The 21,723-nt window shown below is 55.8% G+C and overlaps 1 protein-coding gene across 2 annotated transcripts in view; it reads right to left on the reverse strand.

Annotated features, from left to right (window-relative positions):
• LINGO1 (leucine rich repeat and Ig domain containing 1) overlaps positions 1–18,994 on the reverse strand; it is a 151,099-nt gene extending 132,105 nt beyond the window's left edge. Inside the window, exon 1 of one of the 2 annotated variants that reach the window (XM_076348485.1) lies at positions 18,859–18,994. The gene's annotated coding sequence lies outside the window, so the exon portion shown is untranslated. Of the gene's footprint in view, positions 1–6,081; positions 6,188–18,858 lie in introns of those variants that run through there. The other variant, XM_076348486.1, reaches the window with a different exon arrangement.
• Between the last annotated feature and the right edge of the window lie 2,729 nt (positions 18,995–21,723).

Consider the following 21,723-nt stretch of genomic DNA (forward strand, 5'->3'; position numbering starts at 1 on the left):
CCTCTTGGGGACAGCAGGGACCAAGACCACCTTTCCTGGGTAGCGAGGGATGCATAACGCAGCCCATCAAATAAGACGTATCCCACATGCAGCCCCTTAGTGATAAGTCACTTGAAGTGCTGGACATAACATTTTCCGCTGTTAATACCGGCTTTCTCTTCTGGTGTTGGATTAGTAAAGCCGCTGCATCCATCATGTGCTTAGAAAGACCATGTGCAAACTTGCCCCCCCCCCGCCCCGGCATCTCCTGGGCGGGGGGAAATGAGCTCCCCAGTTAGTGGTTAATGCTTGGAGTCAAGATGCAACTTTGCAGCAAATACAGTGGGAGAGAAAAATTCATGACACAGCCTTTCATTGAAAATCAATAAAGCCCAGACCTGCCTGTGATATACACACTCAATTTATTCCCCACCTGGCTTGCTGCATCTTCACCACTGGCCCTCTCAGATCAGTCCAGGTCCTCGCTGGAGGATGCAGTGCCCCTGCCCACCTCTCCCCTCTGGGTCACAGCACTGATGCCACCAGACCCACATTAGCGTGGGATTGACACCTCCCTGAGCCTGGCAGTCCCGGGCTGGGGGCTCTTCCCAGCCCCCAAGGGACCCAGGTGCTCCCACGGCTGCGATCCGGTGCCCACAGGGCTCCCTGCCCGCAGCATCCCTCCCCACGGCGCGGCCGGGAGCGGGAGCCCAGCCGTACCATCGCATGGCAAAGGCAACGTCAAAGTTTTCTTCCATCTCACAACAGGTGCCTACAGCTATAGCAAAGTGCCGTGCTGGGCTCTGCCAGGGAGACGCTCCTGATTTGCACTTGAAACACCTCTGTCTTGAAAGCACATCTTAATTTTCCCCTCGCCCCAGCAGCCATGAAACCTTCCTGGAAGTGGTGATGGACCGAGCCATCCGCCTGAGCCACGCTGGGGCATCCTCCAGCCCTGCCTGAGCCCGACCCATGGACCCCCGTCACTTATCCTGTCCTGCCCCCCCTTCCCCTTCAAGGGGAGGCTTTGAGAGCCCCGCAAGGCACCCGAAATTGCTGCAGATTTAGGTGTTAAACTCTACCTTTAACCTTTTTTATTCCTCCCCGCCAAAATCTCCCTGCTGATGCAGAAAACGCTCCCAGAAGTGGGGCGGCTGGCCCTGCGCTTTGCCCACCGCCAGCTAATGGGGGACCCCAAAATGCTGGGGAGCCAGGGGAGCGGCTGCTCCCTCATGATGCTGGAGTTGCATCCCTTGGGCATCTCTCCTGCGGCCAAATACGCCCTGACACCAGGGTGAGGGGCTGACACCAACCCAGCCCTACAGCGGCTGCCTTTGGCAGGGGGCAGGCTTCCCCCGGCTGCGAGCGGAGCAGCCTGGGGGGATTTGGGGAGAGGTGGGTGCCCGGCTGTGCCAGGGGGGAAGCGGGTGGTGGTCTGGGGGCTTTGCCTTTGCACGGGGCTCTGCAGCACAGCCTGACCTACTTTCTCCGGCGGCACAGCCATGCCAGCCGCAGCAGCGGCGCGGGGTTTCTTGTCCCCTCTAACATGTACAGATGTCGTCTTAGAAACCGGCAGCGAGATCGCGATGGGGCTGGCCAGGGCCCCCTCCCTGCCACCTCACAGCATTGGCTGTCCCCTCCCTTGCCTCCGGCTCGCTGCCTTTGAACGGGCGCCCTCCTTTCCCTACCCTTCCCCGAAAAATTCACGGCACATCTCAGCCAAGAGGAGGATTTATTGATTGTCTTATCTGTGTCTAATCCCAGCCGGAGTGCCGCGATAAACGAAGGCGGCTAAATAAAATGCCTTCCTGCAAGGTCTCTGTGTCGAGAGCAGCTGGCTACTAGTGGGGTGCAAAGCGGGGAGCAGCCCCCCAAGGGACCCCAGACCCACCTGGGCAGGGAAGAGCAGCCCACGATGGCAAAAACATTGAAGCGAGGATTAACGTGCTGTGCTGCAAACACCCATCCAAAGCTGGGGACAGGGGTGGGGGGACAAACCAAAACCCAAACCACTCCATCTAATCGATGGTAAGCAGTTTAAACACTGTTTCTCTGCAGTTCAGGGAGCCCTAATTCCAGGCATGACCTGAATCTCTTTAAAAGAGAAGGGAGGGGGAGCAGGCAGGCAAGGACGGGGGAGAGCCAGAAATGCCGGGGATGCTAATTTGTCCCCGTTCCCTCTCTGCAGAACAGCATCTGGGAGAAAAAGCACCTGCTACAGAGCAGGGACCCCCACGGAGCAGAGATCCGATGGTGTGTGCTCGCAGAAATCCCTCTCTGTTACCCAGCCCAGACTAAAAACGCTCAACGCAAGAGCAGGCAGACGCTGCCGTCTTCGTGAGAAGAGCCTGGGGTGTAGCAGGCAGAGCACCAGGCCATCTCCTTGGCACCGACAAGCCAGCAAAACGTGCTCCAGCCCGCCACGACATGAGGAGGGAGCAGGGGAGACGCGAGTGAGCTCAGCCCAAACGCGGAGCGGCTGTATCCAGGTCAGCTGGCGAGCCTGCTGGGAAGAGCAGGCTCAGACTATAAAAAGCACGGGTGAGATGCTGGGAGCATCCTAGAGCGGCGAGGAAGAGGTCGGGGTGGCCCTGCCCCCTAAGCGAGGGGTGCCAGGGTGGCAATGGGCTGCAGAGGACAGCACCGGCCACGCGGGACCGTGGGCAAGCGCCCTTCTCCCTGGGATTTCCAAAGTAATGATCTGTAAGACAGCACTGACTAAGAGTTACTGCTGGTTTTCCAAAGGGAGACAGGGTCTGGAGGAAGGGGGACTGAGATTGCCAACAGGGCAGGGTTGGCAGCAGGAGAGACGTGGTTTGGCACCCGCAGCCCTGTGCTGAGGAGGAGGAGGAGGAATTGCCGTCCCCTGCACCCCGCTGGTGCGTAGCACCAAGTGGCAGTGCTCCTTCAGCAGGGAGGTGCCGCGGGGAGCACCAGCCCGGGGCCCCACTCTGCGTGAGAGCAGACATCCCTGGTGCACTGGAACAGGGATGAGGCCACTGACCCGACGAGCCTGTCATCCCTGCGAGCCTACTCCTGGACAAGGCGCGTGCGTGTGGCCAAGAGCCTTTCCTTTAGCTCGGCACGGCCCCAAATCCACCACAGCCAACGGAGAGAGGCAGGGCTGCACGGGGCTTTGATCCCAAGCTCTTCCCACCCTGCTGCCCTCCTGTCACCCCATGCCATGATGTCCCCACTGCTCTCCCAAGTAGAATCACAAATCTGCCCCCAGCCCCTCCTTGGACACCTGAGCTTTGCCAGACCCCGTGCCAAGCACCACAGAGCAAAGGGTTAATGGTAATGGGGGGGAAAAGGCTGGGATGCCCCATCCCCCCTGTACCCCCTGACAGGACCTGCGTGGGCAGCCGTCGCTGCAGCCCCCCCGGTCCCAACTTCGGTAGAGCCCGGCAGGGCGTGCAGGAAGCTGTCAGGCCCCATCATAACTCACGCAGTCATTTCTCCCTTCAAGCCAGAAAAACAAAAAAAGTTAAAAAAAAAAAAAAAATCAGACAAGCAGTTGAAAAACTGGAGATAAACAGAGGGGAGAGGAGATGGAGGCAGCTAATGAGGTCCCCGGCCCCGGCGCGAGGTGCGAGGAGAGCACAGATGCTGCTCTGGCCGGCAGCGATCCCACCCGCTGGGCACAAGGAGCACACAAGGGACGGCACTGCCCGGCACAGCCCCGGCACGGCTGGCAGGGACCCACAGGGCAGCTCCTGGGAGCCGTCCCCAGGGCGGTGGAGCGGCCACCCTCAGGGCCAGGACCCCTGGCAGGGGGTCACCATCCACACGGTCACATAAGTAAAGGGATGGCAGGATACCCTGGACCCATGGAAACCTGACCGTGCTGCAGTCAGCAGGCTGGGAATTGCTCCCAGATTTATTTTTCTCCCCCCTCTCTAAAACACCCACGAGCTTAGCAATGCTTGGCTGGGGAGGAAGCCAGAGTCCCCAGCCTGACCCCCCGCAGCCCCCTGGCTCGCCCCACAGCTGAGCCACCCCCTGCCCCAAGGACTGAAAAAAGAGAAAAGCCAAAAAACCTTGATTCTTACAATTTAAAATCAAATGTGTCACTTCGGTAACAAACTGGCCTGCCTGACTGGCAGAAATAGCTCTGTTAAAATATATATACTTTTTTTTTTTTGGCTGCCTTTCCCAAATGAGTTCAAGAATGGGGAGGTTTCAAAGTCCCCATGGACGGCGAGTCTTTCTGCTCCCTTCCCTGCACCCAGCAAGGTAATTATCTGCCAGGAGCCCTGCTGTGCGATGGCTGGTTACACCGCTAATTAGCAGAAACGAGCCAGTCCCCCAGGGCACCCTGGGTCCGTCCCCATCCCTCTCTGCCTTCCTCCTCCTCCTCACCCCGGAGCACACAGCAGAAGAGCATCTTGTGTCCAGTACCGCAGCCGGGAGGGTCTTGTCCTCCTCCCTTGGATGCCAGAGGTGCAAACATCCCCCTGCCCACCCAAGGGACGAGGGACAGAGGACAGAAGGACCCCAGAAACTTATCCATTGCCAAGAGGTTGCTTCTTGCCATGAGGCTACCTGGGGGACGAGGACATGGTGGAGAGCACTATTTCTGCTGGTACCAAGAGACTTACAAAGTTCACAATTTAGAGTCTGCTTCAGCCTCTTCTGGGAGGGATGCTTAGGAAGCGGAAGCTTCCCAAGAAGTCTCCTCTTCCCAAAAGGAAAGGAAAAAAGTCCCGAGCTTGGAGTCATTTGGCTCACAGGAGAGGCAGGGCTGCTTTCCACGCCTGGGCTTCTCTCCTTTTCGCTCCTCACAAGCTTCCCCGTCTCCTCACCGCCAGCTGCTGCCACCAGGCAAAAGTCACGTTTAAATAAGCCACCCGCTTTGTTTGCAGAAGGGCACAGCGCGAGTCACCCAGACGCCAGGGTGACCGTCTGCTGAGCAGCACGGAAGGCAACCATGGGGGAGCGCTGGGAAGATGCCCCTCTTGCACGTGATGTGCCGGGAGGAGCATCCCCTGGTGCCTGGCCCAGCAGACGCGCGCTTTGCAAGATAGGAGGGAGCTGTCGGAGCCCAGACACCCCTACGAGGATGGCTTGGGGATGCCAGGACGTCACATGGCCGTCCTCCTTGCCAGCAGCAGGAATAGGATCTCAGTGGACTACACAGATGGATGTGCTCTCCATCCTTGGATCTCGGAGTGCAGACCAGGTCAGTAAGCTGAGGAACTCGGAAGACAGCTCAGGCTCTCCAGATTTACACCCGTCCCTTCCCGATGCTCCAGTGCAAGACCTCCGAGGCCCCACATTGCCAGGAGCAGGGACCTTGGATCTCAAGGGAGCAGCAACAGCAAGAACTGGGGCTATTCTCAGCACTTTCAGGCACCATGTTTGAGATCTTTAAGCTGAGCACCCAGCACAGAAAGCCTCCCAACCTTCACAGCCTGAAGCTACTTATCCAAAGCTATACCAGGACTCAGAGAGGAAGCCCCAGATCACCACTCCAGGGGCTCCAAGACTTCACTGGACCGTACACATAGGCTGTCCTCCGTCCTCCATCCCCCAGAGGTTCCCCTCTCCAGCTGTATGTCCCACCCTGCCCCAGCGAGCCCAGGGTAGGGCTGAAATAGCCCTCAGCCAGCCGGTGCAAGCCCAGGGCTTGTGCATTCCCAACAGCAACCCCTGCCCACTGCCTGCTTGTTTCAGCTCCCCTAGGAGACGCAGAAGGGGATGACGCTGGTCCTGCATACCAGGGCTGCCCTCAGCCTTGCAGCCCCACAGAAAAAAGTCTGTGGGGCACCTCCTGCCATTAACGGGCAGGATGCCGGGCAGCCCCAGATGCGCCCAAGGTGGGAGAAGCACAGCGCTCTTTCCCATCTCCCCATCACTGTAAGGAAGACAGCTCTTCCCCCCGCTACCCCCCGCTTCTTCCTGCAAGGCTCTGGGGCCCCCAAATGTAGGGAGCTACTCGGAGGCCGCACCACCCCGGCTGGACGGGAGGAACAGGCACTCACCCGGACACCGTTCCTGGATAACTCAAGCTCCTCTTCCCATTCCCCCCACTCAACCAAGAGCAAGACCAGCCTGCAAGCAGCCGCAAAGGCAAGCCAGCGACCGCTGCTCCACGCTCACCTGTGCTCTGCCCCTCCGGAGAGCGGCTTGGAGCTGCTCAGCCTTTGCAACAAACTCCCCTCCGCAGCAAGACATCAGCCTGTGAGTGCTGCTCGCCCCTTCCACGCGCTGGCTGCTCTGCCTGCCTTTGGGATTTTTTTCCTTCTTCCCCCCCCCACACCCCGGAGCGTTTTGAATGTGCAGATGCCCCAGCTTCTTAAAATTCAGCCGGGGGGCGTGGGAAGTGTTTTGGAACATGCCCAAGCTGTCTGCTCCGTGCGTGCGCGCTGCTAAAAACGATCCACCTACAGCCCCCATCTCCTGCACCGCTTGTCAGTGCCACCGTGCCTTTCCAAAGATAAGCAAGCTTACACACGCAGCCGGGGATCAAAGCACCGGGAGCAATCTCATCGGGGTGGGGGGAGAAACTTCTCTGCTCAGAGTCACCAGGCAAACTTTTTGTATAGCAGCGGTGAATGAGCAGGGTGCCGGATGGACAGCCCTGGGAATGATGCCCTCGAGCCAGCGCTGCCTCCATCCCCTCCGCATTACAGCGAGGAAAGAGCATCACCGCTACGCAGGTAGAAAACAGATGCAGAAAACCAATTTACTTGCTGTCAAAGGATGCAGCAGCAGGACTGGGAGGTGAACGCAGCCCCCCTCGTTATAATGAGGGTGTCGCAGCGATGGGCTGCGCTATAAACACGTGTTTAGGATACCCAGCTCGGCAGCCCTGCCCGACAGCTGAGCATCCACGTGGTAGCGCGGTCCAAGGGAGGGTAACACGTCTCCTCCCAAGCAATTCCCAAGTGCTTTGCCACCAAATAAACGAGCTACAGAGATTTAACGACTTAACCTGTAAAACTCCGCTGGCGAAGCCCAGCTTGCCTAAGACACTAGCAAGCAGCTCTCAGTGGGGTGCCCAACCAAGGTAACAGAGCCACACCAACTTACACCAGTTCAGTATCTGGCCCCAGCAGCCACCATGTTAAAGAAAAAGGGAATATAAACCACTGAGGCTGAGATGTGGTCAGGAGAGGCAGGCTGAGCCCTCCTGCCATGTGCAGGGTGTACGATGAAGGCTCCAGGTCCCCGAAGGACGAGGACAGCAGGGCCATCTCCAGCCCAACAGCCTGGCTCTGGATTCACAACACAAGCTGTTCAAAATCAGTGACAAGGTTGCTTTTCCCTTTGCTTTTAAATCCCTCCGGCAATCTGGCCTTCAAGCGCTCATCAATCCATTCAGGGCAGTCCCCCCCCCGCCCAGCATCACTTCTCTGCAAATCTGAGTGAAATTGATATTTTCCTATCAGAAACATGAAATTTCAAACACACAGAACATTGGATTTGAAAGCTGACTTTTGTTCGGATGGTGCCTGTCTCTCTGTTCACAAAAGGGCTCATTTTTCCTGGAAAAGGGCCCAGATTTTGAGTGAAAGATCAATAACATGCAGAAAACGGGTCCTTTTATTTCATTTTGCCATGATACCAAAAAGAAAAGAAAGAATCCAATGCTGAGACTGAATGACTTCAAAATATTTTGCATTTGTTTACCCCGTTGCGACGCTGGAGCATCTATTCAAAGGAGCTCAACGGGAAGGATGCAGCCTTTGGGGCTCCCTTAGAGCAACCCCCTATCACCTGCTGGTACCCCACCAAGGACAGCATCCCCGGCACCGCTCCAGCCCAACCCCAGCCCTTTCTGGGGGAATTATTAGAGATTTAACCGCTGCCTCCTCTGCCCTGCCTTGGACGGAGGCCAGGGAGCTCCCCCACCAAAACGCTCGAGGATGACCCTCTGCCCACGCTAATTACGGGGAAGGGGGAATCAAACTTTTATTTCAATTACAGCCTGGGTGGGGGGAAGAAAGAAAAAAAAAACCACAACCCACCACGAAGACACAGCATTCAAGATGCTGTGCAACAGTCATGACATGCTGCATCCTCCCCGATCCATATGGGGGAAAACTAACACTTTGGCAAATTTATGAAGATGTGTGAAAGTGATTATATTCCTGAAAATATCTCAAGTGGAACGGCCTACCTGGCATATTTTGTTAGTCATGAAACACGCTCCCTCCACCGACTGTAGTTTGTGGCTTTCCATCTGCTTAAATACTTTAAATACTGAAACTTTCTTTTTTTTTTTAAGCCGAAATAGCACGCCAGCAGCAGCATACTGCTGACTCAGGGGCGCGGGACAGGGACACGCTCGCCACCAGCAAAGGGAGGCAGAAGAAGCCACGCCAAGAGGGCAAGAGAGCAGAACATTCGCCCCGCGGGTGATAAGTCCTGCCTCTGGCCAAGAAATGCAAGAGGTCAGCTTATGTTAACTGAATTAAGAGCGTCCGGCAAGAGAGCTCCAAGCGCAAACCAAAAGAATATTATTCTGGGTCAAGCATGGGCGTGAAAGGGAAAAGGTTAGAGGGAAGAAATGGCTCTGGTTTGCCATTTTCATTTCACTTTGCCAGAAATAAAAGGCAACAGTTGTAAAGCCTACGAATCCCCACTGCCGAGCCCAGCATTTAGCGAGAGATGGGGTTTATGGGCACTTGGTCCAGGGCAGCCGCCACCCTGAAGCCCCCGATTCCTGCTTTCACGGGCAGCAATGCCCCTTTCATCCCAGGAGAGCTGGGGAGAAGGCTCCAGGACACCAGGGCTCACTAAACCCCGGGACAGCGCTGGCGTCCTCCTGAAGGGACCCAGCTGCCTCTCCCCCCTGCCCTCTCCTGCTCTTTAGTTAATAGCTTCTATTTTAAACCCCTGGCTGGAGTCGCTCTGACCGCAGTGGCGGGAGGTGGGGTGGGCACGCAGAGCTCAGCACCGCGGCAGCACGCCGGGAGGAGCTGGCAAGCCCCAGCGAAGGCAGCCGCCCGTGCACGTGGGGCTTCGGCAGCGGGTGCGAAGGAAGCCCGGCCAGGACTCCCTAGCTCAAAGGAGATGGCCAAGGGGGAGCCGCAGCAGCAGAGAAACATCCCCTGAACAGCTCAAAACATCCCCACCAGGCTCCCCTGGAGGTGCCCTTAGATGTGCTCGAGCATCCTGCACCCCGGGAAAACTCTGGGTATAAACACCAACCAAGCATTTAACCATGAAGGGATAATTTTTAGTCGTTTAAGCAGTTATCTACTGGTGGCACAAGGCAATGGCAATTGCATCCCGCAAAGCGACAGTGCATAGTACTCACGGCGTAACCACAGTGTAATTACTCTTAGCCTGATTATGGAGAATGATCAAACTAGATGGGAGCATCTCGGCCGAATCGCCTCCTCCCCGGAGCGCGTGGGCTGTGCTATAGAAACCCCAGCTATGGATACACATAAAGGAGAGCAGAGACCGGTAGAATATGATGAACGTTTTCCCAAATGGCAGTGCAAAGCTGAATATTAGGTGATTTATGGCAGATTCCCTCCAAGTGAAAATCTCTCCTACCATGGTGGTGGGGTTTTTTTACAGCTCATTTGGCTTTTGATTTGCTGAACGGCTTTGTGCTGTTTTCCCTTGCAGGATGGGGCCTCATCGTTTGTGTTTTCTTACAGATTTTTTTTTCCTCCTAGGAGAAAACCATCTCTCCTCCTGTTCTCCGTGAGACTAATTCTGCATCCCCAGCTGGTGCGCGAGAGTATTGGAGTTACTCCCGCCTTCCAGGGGGATAAATCACATTGGAGGCAGGGGCTTTTGTTCAAGGTCCAATACCTGGAGGAGGAGTTTCTCCTTCCAAATGGAGATAGTCCCCGGGAGAAATAATCCCACTGGAAATAATCCAGTGCAAAGAGGGTTTATTGCATCTTTTTAAAGGCTCTTTCTTACTGACAACTGATGAGTTCATAGCTACCAATATCCATTAGAGGGTTTATTTTATTTCTTGTTAGAAAATAAAATAAAAAGGCAGAGCCTGAGAAGAGTAAAACCAGCCACAGAGGCTGAAGACTGACAGCAGCTGCCTGGTAGACAGTGAGTGAAAATGCTCTGACAAGATGAAATATTTTTTCTTTCATTGAAATCACTGGCTTTCCAAATGACTAATACGCAGCTATCGCACCATGGATATTTCCAGAGTGATGAGATGTTTTTAAAATATCTCACTGTGCCTCAAAATATCTCACTCTGGCTCAATAGATCATCCAAAACACCACCCACGGAAATCATAAATATATAGATACTATATTGCCGTTAAAGAGCAGACTGGCCAGGGCCAGGGCAGCATCCTTCATCGGCAAGTAAACGATGCACTGAACTCCTCACCTCGGTGCGCGGCTCCTGCAGCGAGGCTTTTTGAAGATGGAGACACAAACCTTTGCAAGCAGAGTTGGACACCGTCTCTTCTGCCCAGCACCTTTGCAGATCTGTCCCACACAGATTAGCTCCTCGATGTTGCAGATCTCTCCTTGCATGAGCAAACTGGATGTGAGAGCTGCAATGGATTCCATGGTACCAAACACCGGCACCATGGTACCAGCAAACACTGGCACAGCTGCCCCCAAGAAGGTGGCTGACGGGCTCTGGTCCAAAGGGCACCCCTGGAAATCCACGTACCCCCTTGGGCACCCCCCCCCTTGCCTATGCAACAGCTTCAAACCCCAAGCAGCAGGACCCAGAAATGCTCCATCCTACTCCCTGCCCCTAAAAATCCAGCGATGCTGCCAGGGGAACTCCCTTTGCACATTGCTCCCTCGTCGGCAAGCAAAGAGGGTTGTAAAGGACACCTACACCCTGGGAACAGCCGGCGTTCGGGTGACGCGCTGGCGGGGGTGCCAGCCCGGCAGCCCTCGCATCACCTCACCCTGGCCCCCCAGCAGGAGGTCCCAGCCCAGCACGCAGCACCCCGCTCCGGAGCCAGGAAGCTCCTGCCCTCACAACAAAGGCTCAGAGGAATTGCGACGGAGCGGTTGCAAAGCCGCCCCCAGACAGCTGATTTTTTTTTTTACACATTTCAGCGGACTCACTCCAGGCTCGGAGAGAAAAAAAGCAGCAAAATGGCAACAAGAAGGCACGGAGCGGGGAGACCCATGGGCTGACTTGCCTTGCATGTGCTCCAGCCCCGCTGGGGGGGAGAGGGCTTGCGCCAAACCCCCGTGTAGTTCTCCTCCTTGCAGGGAAGGGACCTCAGTCCCAGCCCAGGCTCAGATCTGGGTGCAAGGACAACTGCACTTAGTAGCACAAGCAAAGCTCCCAGAGAACCCGAGCGCAGATGTACTTTAAAAGCTCCCTGAATCCTGATGCCCCCACCTGAGAGCCAGCCCGAGCCAAGTGTGGCACCCCAAACTGCAGCCAGCTGCAGCCCAGCCCAGCGCTGCTCCCACCGCACCGGCTCGCTCTGCAGGAGCTGCATCTGCTTTTTCTCTTCCCTAGGAATCAGGCAACACTTTTTGTTTTGCTGATTGAAGGAAAAGAGAGCAAATCGTTTTGAGGAATGGAAAACGGGCTCCTTTGCTTTTCTCAGCAAGATAAAAAAAATTGTTCAGGTCACCCAGGCTGTGTTGTTCCCAAGTTGTTTCCTCTTTAGAGGCATTTACCAAAGTGCGTTTTGAAACTTTTGGAGATGAAGCAGCTTTTCAGAACAGCCGAGTCAAAATACACCCCTTGGAAACCACAGGCAGCCTGACGCTTGCTGTCTTTTTTCAAAAGGGCTGAAACGACTTGTCCAAGACAGCAGGAATTGGTGGTTTCCCTGGGTTTGGGAAAGGAAAACACCTTGCCCATAGAAATTCAATCCTGTTGCTGACGGACATGGGGAGCCCAGCATCAGGATGCTGCAGTGATGGGCCATCGACACCCAACATCCCTCACAGAGCTCTGCCAGCCCAGCCAGCCCTAGTCCTTCCCAGCAACCTCTGCTTGGCTTTTCCCTCTGATTCCCTTTCTTCCCACCGGGAACAGGCAGCACTGGGGGGCTGGAGAGAGATGACAGAGACGCTGCAAAGGCTGGAGAGAGAAAGCCAAGGCCCCGCATTTCCAATGAAGATAGCTCCAACATCTGTCCTCAGTCAGAAATGTATTCACCCGCACAGACACACTCATCAGATGAGGCTCTAAAATATTTACTGCCCAAATATCAATCCTCATAAAGCGAGGCAGCCACTTGGGCTCGGGGAGGGGGAAGGAGATGGGGCGGGTTGTCAATAATGTCATAACCACGGGCAATTTTATGTATCTCTGGAAATGGCCAAGGAACATGCAGTTTGACAGATGTGCAAATGGGTAACACAGGCTTCCTAGTTATGAGCATGAGGATGTCAAGAGGAATAAATGAGCAGTAATTCAAAGTATATTGGGCTTAGAGAAGTACACGGGCATCATAATGAATACGGGACAGGCACCGCGGTGGAGGGAGGGCTGGAGAAGGAGGAGCTGGCACGCTGGTCTGGGAACGCAGCCCCTGCCAATGCCACGGAGCGGCTGCGGGGACAGGGGACGCGGGCGGGTATTTGATGGGCAGAGCCACACTGCTGTGGGGTGTTACTGCACCAAGGGATGTGTCAGCCTGCCTGTGGATTCCCGGGGCTGGACTGACCTCCAGGCTGACTTCTCCTTCTTCCTCCTTCCCAACTGCATCTCTACACAAGCCTCTCCCACCGTGGTGCCGCCTTTCCTTTCCCGTGCTGGAAAACTCAAGGTTTTGGCCAAGAACAGTCAAAAAAAACCTCACCAAGAAACCAAATTAAGTTTCAAGTTGAGGCTCAGCAGAACTACTTCCAGCTCCAAACTAAAAAACAACCCCCAACGCCGCAGCAAGGGCCGCCGCCGCCTCCGCCGCCGCCTCCGAGGCGCAGGCACTGCTCACACCTATGACTAGTGCCTCGCCCGGCATTTCCCCATCCCACCCCGGCTGTTTTAAAAAAGCAGCATCACACAGACGCACGTTACACCTCCAGCCGCACGCTGCCGCCTCCTGCGCACGCTCCCGCCCTGGACCCGCAGATCCCAGTGGCACGGAGGACCATGGAGGCTGGCTGGCTTCCAGCACAAAGCCAAGGTGCGGGAAATAAAATAAATAAATAAATAAATAAATAGAAATGAATGATGCTGGGACACGCTTCTCCTCGGGTGTTTGCTTTGCCAGAGGAGTGCTGCAGCACGTTGCAAGGGGGAGCATCAGCTGATCCCAACCAACCTCACTTAGCGAGCCCAGGACGGCACGCACAGACATCTCGGCTCTGCTCGTTTTTTTCCCCCAAGATTGACCTCCTTCAGCATTTCTGGCGGTGAAATTCCCACTCCCCCATCTCCCGCGGTGCTCTTCAGAAGGATACAGTCATCGGCTGCGGTGGTAGAGCCAAGCACACCCTTCCTGCCTCTCAAGTCCCCCCTGCAGTTCCCGCATTCATTGTTTTTCCACACCCCGGTGCTTTCGGGGGGGGAATTACTCATGAAGGCAAGCAGACACCCCGTGCACCAGCAATCCCCACAAAAGTGATTTTTCCTGTGGAAAAATCCATGAATCACTGTAAAAGTCAGTCTGGCTTGAACAGAGACACACTGCTCACCATTGTTTATTAAAAAGAATTAATCAGCAATCTTTTTCCTGGCTGATTTTATGAAATATGACTTATCCCAGCCATTCACTAATAAGTTATTGCAACATCCAGCTGCAGACTTCCCCTGCGTGTGCTCTGGGACCTTTCCCCATGGCTCATGGAGTGCCATAAGGTTTTGTTAGGTCAAATGATCGATGACTGAATAAGCTTGAATCTTAAGGAAATGTTTCCTACAAGTCTCAGACCTCGTATTTTCACTCCCAGGAGGCACTTCTGGCACTGCCTGTTCCTGCAGACCTGTTGCTCGGGGAATAATCCCGCCGGAGCCAGGGAGCCCCAGGGTGTTGCAGCCCTGGGCAAGGGGTGACACCGCGAGGAGGAAGGAGCACGGGCACAGCAGGAGCCCCACACACAGCACATCTCCTCCGCCTTCCTTAAAACCCACTCGCAGTCACCAACCACCCCGACCAAGCCACGCACAGGCAGGTGCCCAGAAGGGCAGGCAGGAGGGAAGGGGCAGGCAGGGGCTGGCATCGCCCTGCATGGGTGCAGCAGCTCTGACACAATGAGACAACCAAGCGGGAACAAACCCATAACGAGAGCTTCTTTCCCCAAAACGTCCTTGCTATAATTTAACTTTTTTCTCCTGGCAGCACCCTCCTGTGCGCAAGAGCTCTGCGAGGACACGGTGTAAGAGCCACAAACTTCAAGGCCTGCAGTTGCAATAGGAGAAGAGAGAGATAATTGCATTTCTTTCTTACAGCAGCGGTAACTTATCTTGGGGAGACTCTTCCTGCTAATGAGGCTGTTCTGGTCTGAAATTCAGTGAGAGTTGAGAGGGCTGGTCCTGCTGCCAGCTCGTGGCGGGTACAGGCAGAGGGTGGGCAGGTGTGGGAAAAGCAGCTCAGGAAACCACCGCCATGGTCCCAACCTCATCGCTTTGCAGCTTACTGGAGCTTAGCTTTCCAGTGCTAGCACTGTACCACTGAGCTGGCTTGCATCGACTTCTCCTTAAAAAAAAAAAATCCCACTATATCAGCTATTGCCTCCTCTGCCTCCTCTTGCCTTTGGCTACATGCTGGTTTCAAGGCATCTCCCAGCAGAGCTGCACCTGCCATCCAATCCTAGGCCTCTGCAGAGGATTTTCTGCATCAGTGCCCTCATGCTTACAGGTCCTGGGGAGCCCGTGGTTGGCACTGCCAGGGGGGACCGGGGACAAGCCGGTCTGTCGAGGACTGCCAGCTGCTGAGCAGGTCGCCTGGGCTGCAGCAGCTGGAGGCAGAGGTAGCAATTTGTGTGCTCACCTGGAAAGGCAGACATCCTCCCATCCCTTGCAGAGCTGCTGGGAAACCAGCTCCTGGCTTTTCTCCTAGCAGTTTAACACCACCATACTTGAGCTGCAAGGAGAAGATGCAAAATCCCCTCTCCCTTGGTCCAGGCACCCCCGTGGCAGAGCCAAGGGTGAGACAGCTCTGCAGGAGAACCAGCTTCCAGGGACGCTGGAACCCTCCACCCTTGGAGGGTGCCGGTTTGCAGCCAGCTGGGACTCCATCTCCCCTTTTGCAGGGACACACAGGACCACGTCTTCAGCCTGCTGCAGTGTGTGCAGCATCCCTCAGTGCCCAGCACATCCCGGGGCAGAGTCACCACTCCCCGGCACCAGCCCTGCTCCTCATCGGCATATCGGGCACATGCATCCCAGCGGCACGGGGCCACTCTCCCTGAATTCAATCCATGTACCCAAGTGGTGGCAGCAGGAAGGTTTGGAAAGGTAGAGCAAGAAAAGCAAAAGGGTGGGAGGCCCAAAGCCACGGCTGAGCACGGCGCGGCAGCTCAGGCTGGTGGCATCGCTCCGGTTACCTGCATGACCTTGAGAGCCCGGGACAAGCTGCAAAGATGAGAGGGAAAGCCTCCAGCAGCTGCTCTGCGTGCTACCAGGGACAGGGAAAGTCAGGCAGGGTACGGAGGGGTGGATGCCATTTGGGATGTGCCACCCCAGCGATGGAGCTCGCCGGATGGGCCAAGCTCCTTTTACCTCTGTCTCAGCCCCTTCCCCAAAAACGCAGCTCACAACCCCAAGCCTTCTTTGCACAGCACTTTAGTGGGCCTTGGGTTTTGTTCCCATGTGAGCACATGTGTGGGAAGAGGTGAACGCCCCATGTCACTCCTCTCGGACCCAGCTCTTGCACAGGAGCAGCAGCAGGAGGAGGGGGAAGGCTCTGCCTGCACTCCCCGGAGGGAAGGGCAGACATCCCCCCCTCTGCCATGCAGGAGACACTGCCAGCATGCAGGCAGGCTCCCCAGATCACAGCGTGCATATCTTCAGAGCTCAGAATAAATATTTAAAGGTGGAGGGAAAAAAAACCCCGCTCCTTTCTGCGAGCAAGTTCTCAGTCTTTGCTCTGGGATTTGAGGCAGAGACAGACAGAAATATGACAAAGGAGACGCAGGTTTCAGCAAATCACGGGCACATCAGAAGTGATGGCTTTCAGATGCCGGTTCTGCTGCAAGATAAATTCCCTCCTGGCCATATGCCTGACAACCCTGACAGCCCTTGGGGACTGCAGGTCCGCTCTCCCTGCAGACACGCGGGGCTGCAGCAAGCCCTGGCTAGCCCATCTCCTTATACCTGTGTACCCCGGGGAATGGGAGGTGAGAGCCAGGATGTTACCCAAACCCCTTTCCAAGCCAGTTAAAGCTAGCCCTGGCCTGAGGGGACGCGTGTCCCCTGTCCTGCGAGCATGCACAAGGCAATGGGGTCTGCATCAGGGCGTTGGACAGCACGGGGGTGCTCCCAAATCCCCATCCTCACAGCAGAGCTCTGCCAGAGGAGCAAACCATGGCTCAGCTTTCTGGATGTCTCACGTGAGCGATGGCTGGGGGGAAGGATGGGAGGTGACAGCTCCGCTCAGCTCCCAACAGCCTTGTGCTGGGCCATCACTCGGAGGCAGTGGCCAGAGCAGCCACAGAGAACGGGCTGTTCTGTATGGCAAGGCTGTCCTCAGGATACTTTTATTTCCAGAGAGAGCTCATTAGCTCTGGTTGTGCAGGAGTTCGGGGTTTTTTTCCCCTGTTACCAAGAGCTGGAAAACTCCACTGAATAACATCTCTGAGCACGGGTGGAACAAAGACAGGGCACAGGGGGAGAGCAGCAACAAAACTAGAGATAATCAAAGCTGCTGCTGCAGCCTCACATCACTTACGATCTCCGTCTCATTTGGATTTCCCAGCCAGAGCGGTCTCCACTCGCTCAGCCCCCAGCAGCACCCGGCAGCCTCCTGCGTGCCGGGGCTGGGCTCAGCCCCGCTCACCCCGCTGCTGGGGACTGAAGGACTTGTCCAGAGCTGGCTCTGCTCAAAGGGGGAAGGAACTGCAGAGGAGGGTTTGAGATGGCAGGGAAGCAGACTCAAGGCTCCCTGGGAGCAGCCCACTGGATCGGATGGGATGCCAGGAGCTAAAGGGGCTTGTGTGTGCGTGAGGCAAGGAGGAAGGCTCTGTCATTGCTACAGGAGGGGTTTAATACAGGCACATCCCACCCAGGGCGCACACTCAGGGATGGTCCCGCAGCGATGCCCTGCTGGGATCGGTCTGGAGTAGCCACCTCCCTTACCAAGCCCTCATGCTCCTCTCCCATCACTGCACGGTCCAGCATGCGCTGCAGGGGATGCAGCTGAGAAAACACGTACCAACGGCAGGAGATAAGCCAGCTCCCCAGATATGATCACAAGCCCCATTATCTCCTTAACCTTTATGCGATTCACTTATCCATCCCAGATCTGTTCCTCCTTATCTGAATCCTCCTCCTGTTCTTTCCCATCTCTCCCCCTGTGGTTGCTCTCAGAGCATCGAGGCCTCCCCAGAAGCGAGGGAGGCTGCGGGAGAGCCTGATGCCCTGGGCTGCCACTCACCACAGCTAATGGGATAGACTCCGATTGACTGGCCCCAGCGATTTAAAGTTAATAAAATGTTAAAAGCAGCCCTATAAATCACCCATGCAGGAAGTGACCTGGACAGGAGGGCTAACGAGTTAGCAGAGGGTTTTATTTAAAAGCCATTTGTCTGAGAAGTGCAACACAAAGAGTCAAATAACTCCTAGGAAAACAGCACTGCTGGAGCTACCGGGAGGATTAGAGAGGGCTGGATATTTACAGCCGAGGATGTCAGCCTTAGCAGTGCTAACCGGCCCCTGCTTCCCCGGCTGGAGGGCTGGAGTATCCCAGCTGATCCCAACTCCAGAGGTGCGGGCAGGGAGGTCCCAAAGGGAATCAGGACAAGCCAGACCCCAGCTCTGACCTATGTTTTTAGCTCACTGGGGCCACTGTGACCCTCTCGCAGACCTCCCGAAACAGGAGTCTTGTGCCCATGCCCACCCTGCGATAAGCTGGTGACATCTGCATCTTCCTCCGGGTCCCAGCTCCCCTGCACAGGGGATTACACACATGGAGAAATCATGATTCCCATACGTTCCTGCACACAGCTGATGCCTCTGTTTGCAAGGAGAAGCTTGAAAACAAGAGGCCCAAAAATCTCAAAACCCAAAACAATCCCAGAAATTGAGTTTTTGGTTTCTAAACCTGATTTCCACTCCTCAGCCGTGAATACTGATTTTGTGCCCGTCAGGAGAGCGGTTAGTTCCGCATCAGCCTCGGCCCCGGCTCGCTCCCCGCAAACCGAGCTCTACTTCTTTAACCTTGAAAAAACCCTACTGCAAAGTGCAAAGGGCAGACGAGGGTGTTTCACCGGGACAGGGGCTCAGCCTCCTCCCAAACACCCCCCCCACAGCCACCCCTCGCTGCCCCGCCGCAGGAACTCTCCAAAATACCCCAAAGGCCTTTTACAGTGGGAAGAAAGGCGGCACGTGCTTGGGAAGCCTCCAGAGCATCGTTAAGAGGCAAATTATAGTCAATTATCCTCGGAAGTACATCAGGGAAGCCGAGGCAGTCGCAAGGCGCCGGTCCCACCCAAGCCCAGCTCCTTGCAGCAGCCCAGGCTACATCCCAGCGGCAATTCTAAAGCTACGAGCAAATTCACAGATGGGATTCCGTCTGCAAGCAACGGGTTACATCAGGAGCTACTCCACCTTCAAAATCACCTTTTAATTGAAAGACAAGGGCAGTTCTCACCCCTGACCCAGCACCTTGCCCTCCTGGCAAGCCGAGGTGGAGAGGGGCAAACTGCAGGCAGGCAGCTGTGCATGCTGCCCAGGGAACGGTGCCCACCCAGGCAAGGCAGGAGATGCAATGGCCCAAGAACTAACCCGGCTTTCGCTTGCATTTGCAAACCCCTTGCTTTTCACAGACAGAAAGGATGCAGTCCTTACCTTGGGAGGGATGCGAGAGGCTGGGTGCGGGCGCAGCCGGTGCTCCCCGCCAGCGATGGGCACCTTCCTGGGGGAGCAGGGAAGCCTAGCAGTGCCGGGGGGCTGCGGCCGGGGGGCTGCTCCGGCGGCTCTGCGGGCGCTGAGGGCGGCTCATGGCTCCCGGGCGCAGGGGGCTGCGGGTGAGAAGGCACAGGAGATGTCAGGCTGGGAACGCATGGCCTTGAGCACCCACCGAGCAAACCCAACCCCACGACAAGTTTGACTTGAAAGTTAGGAAGGTGAAGAACTTTAAATATTGACTTTTTTTTCTATATTGCTCTTATTTCCCTCCTCCCCATCATCAAGGAAACAAGAAGAATCAGATGGGAACCTCGCTGGTCTCACACAGCTCTGGACACTAAGTGGATACTTGAAGAGGCCCAGCACCACTTGAGGGGCTCCTGCCAGGCGTAGGGTGGTATCTGGGAGCCGTTCCCAGAGGGTGGTACTGTACTTTCAGCATCACTGGTGGGGAGGGGGAGAAAGCACAAGCTTGCCTGGGCAAGCAGCCCCCCTGCCCACGTTGATGCACGCAGCCAAGAACATGCAAGGACCCCCCAGCTCAATGGGCCCAGCTGGGGGTCTTATGAGGCTGGGGGAGCTCTCCTCTCTGCTGCCAAGTCAAGGGGTCCCACTGCCACCTCAGAAATACTAGGAGAAAGCAGGTCCTTGACCTGCTGATCTGCGAGCGCTCCTCCCGACTTCAAGGCTGAAAGAGAAGCGAGACCCTTTTCTGATGGAGGAGGTGGCATCTTCACCCCTCCTCTAACCAGCTTCACCTTCGCATGCAGCACTATCCTCTCCAGCATGGGTTTGATTTAATACATTTATTTAGCGGTGAGGTCCCCAAGGCAGAGCTCACATCCTTTTTTGCGTCTCAAACAGTTTTGAGCAGTCAGTGTTTAACAAATTAATAATAAAGCTATGGCGCCTTGAAAAATAGACTCTCCCATCCTCAGAAAAGGGGCCGCGTCTCCCAATTACGCCTAAGGGCACTGCTTTAGACCTTGCTGAGCAAATGGTATTTAGCCACAGCCACCTTTTAATGGGAATGATGTGATCCTGCAACGGCTGCAGTCAAGTGTATCACATCTTAAGATATCCCCACGCTGCACAGTGAGAGGGCAGGGAGGAGGAGGGATGGAAGCAAGTGCTCTTAGCTTAGGTATTTTTTAGCGGCCATCCCCAACCTGAGGTCTGGCATCCTATCCCAAGTTGCCACTTACAGTCAGTATCTCTTGGTCATGAAAAGTATTCACGAGGTTCGTGGCGGAGGCTGGCAAATATTTGCCAAGGATTCTTCCAAATCTCCAAGCCCACCATGCACTTGCTGCAAATTTGTTTGCTGATCGTGGTCCTTGCACTAATTTGCAAATGGAGAGCAAAGAATAAGACGGCTGTACCCGTAGGGGAAGGAGAGCGAGGAGGATCCTATTCCACGGGAAAGGCAACTCCACCGACCCTAACGAGGGCTCGGTAATTAACACCTACAGCAGTGGTGCACGGGGGGGGTCTAACGCCCAGCTCCTGATGCTGATCGTAGCCGAGGGAAGTGATCTCTCAGCGAAGGCAGCACCGGGGAATGGAAGGGTGCTGCTGGGGATGGCGATAGCTGCGTGTCAGCAGCACCTCCGAGGTATACGGGCAGCGACTTCCCCAATCCCAGCTCCCTGCGTGGGCACGTTGCAAAGGGCTGGCGGGAAAGCATCCTCTCCCCTTCCCCACTGCCTCAGCTCACTCCCCAAAGAGGTTCCTGCCAGAGTCTCTCCCCTGGCTTCTCCTCTGATCTTGGCACCTTACCAAGCTCCAGCCCAGGCCAAGCACACTGCTAATTAGCTGCGCTAATTAATCACAGTTTCCATTGTTTATTCTTTTGTTCTCGCAGAAACACCCGCGCTGCCCAGCGTGGTAAGCTGCCGTGGCATCCATGAAGCTCCAGCGCGGCTGCAAAGCAAAGCTGGTGGAGCTGGCCCTGGGGAACGGGGGGCACTGACCACCTGAGGCTGCTGCCACCACCGCGGGGGCACGGAGCTGGCTGGAGCACACATGCCACCATCCCAAGTCCCACCTCTGACCACCAGCACCACAGCCTGGTCTTCCTCTCTCCAGCCATGGGGATGGCTGGCCAGCTGGCCCTCCATCAGATCTCCCCCAGGGAGACACCCGACGCTTGCTCCCAGGAGCGGGCACCGCAGCCGGAGCTGGCACACGGCCCCGGTGCACGGGCAGCCATCCGCCTCCCCCAGGCTGATCCCCCCACGCGCCGAAATCCTGCCTTTGTGCTCGCCGGATCCACTGCCCGAGCATTAGGCACCCCCGATCCCAAGCTAATCTCCAGAAAGCTCCCTCGCCCAGGGGGGTTCCCCTTCCCCAGGGCAGCCCTGGTACCCCAGAGGCACGGGGGGGGGGGGGGGGGGGCAGGAGGACACCCCGGTTGTGACTCCTTGCCGGCACTGGCAGGCTGTGCTGGAGATGAACCTGACAGAACCTCTCTGCTTGCTCCCTTTTGTCAGGGCTTTTTTTAATCAGGTATTTTTTGGGGGGGGGAGTGCGGGGGGGGAAGACACCAAGGGAAGAGAAAAGAACTGTTAGTCCAAGGGAGCCTGTGTTGTTAAATACAGAGAAATCCAAGTCTGGAGTCCAACAGAGGCCAAGGTTTCCGGGCTCTGACACAGCAGACAAGCTGGAGCACAATGAGAAAATACACGCACAGAAACAGCCAGGCAGGATAAAGGATTTACTGCCTCTTTCACAGAAAAGAAAAGAATAAGCTTAAACACTCCATTTAGGAGCGGTAAAAAAAACAAACCGAAAAACAGATCTGCA

Source organism: Aptenodytes patagonicus, chromosome 10 (assembly GCF_965638725.1).
Source record: "Aptenodytes patagonicus chromosome 10, bAptPat1.pri.cur, whole genome shotgun sequence".
Classification (NCBI taxonomy): Eukaryota; Metazoa; Chordata; class Aves; order Sphenisciformes; family Spheniscidae; genus Aptenodytes; species Aptenodytes patagonicus.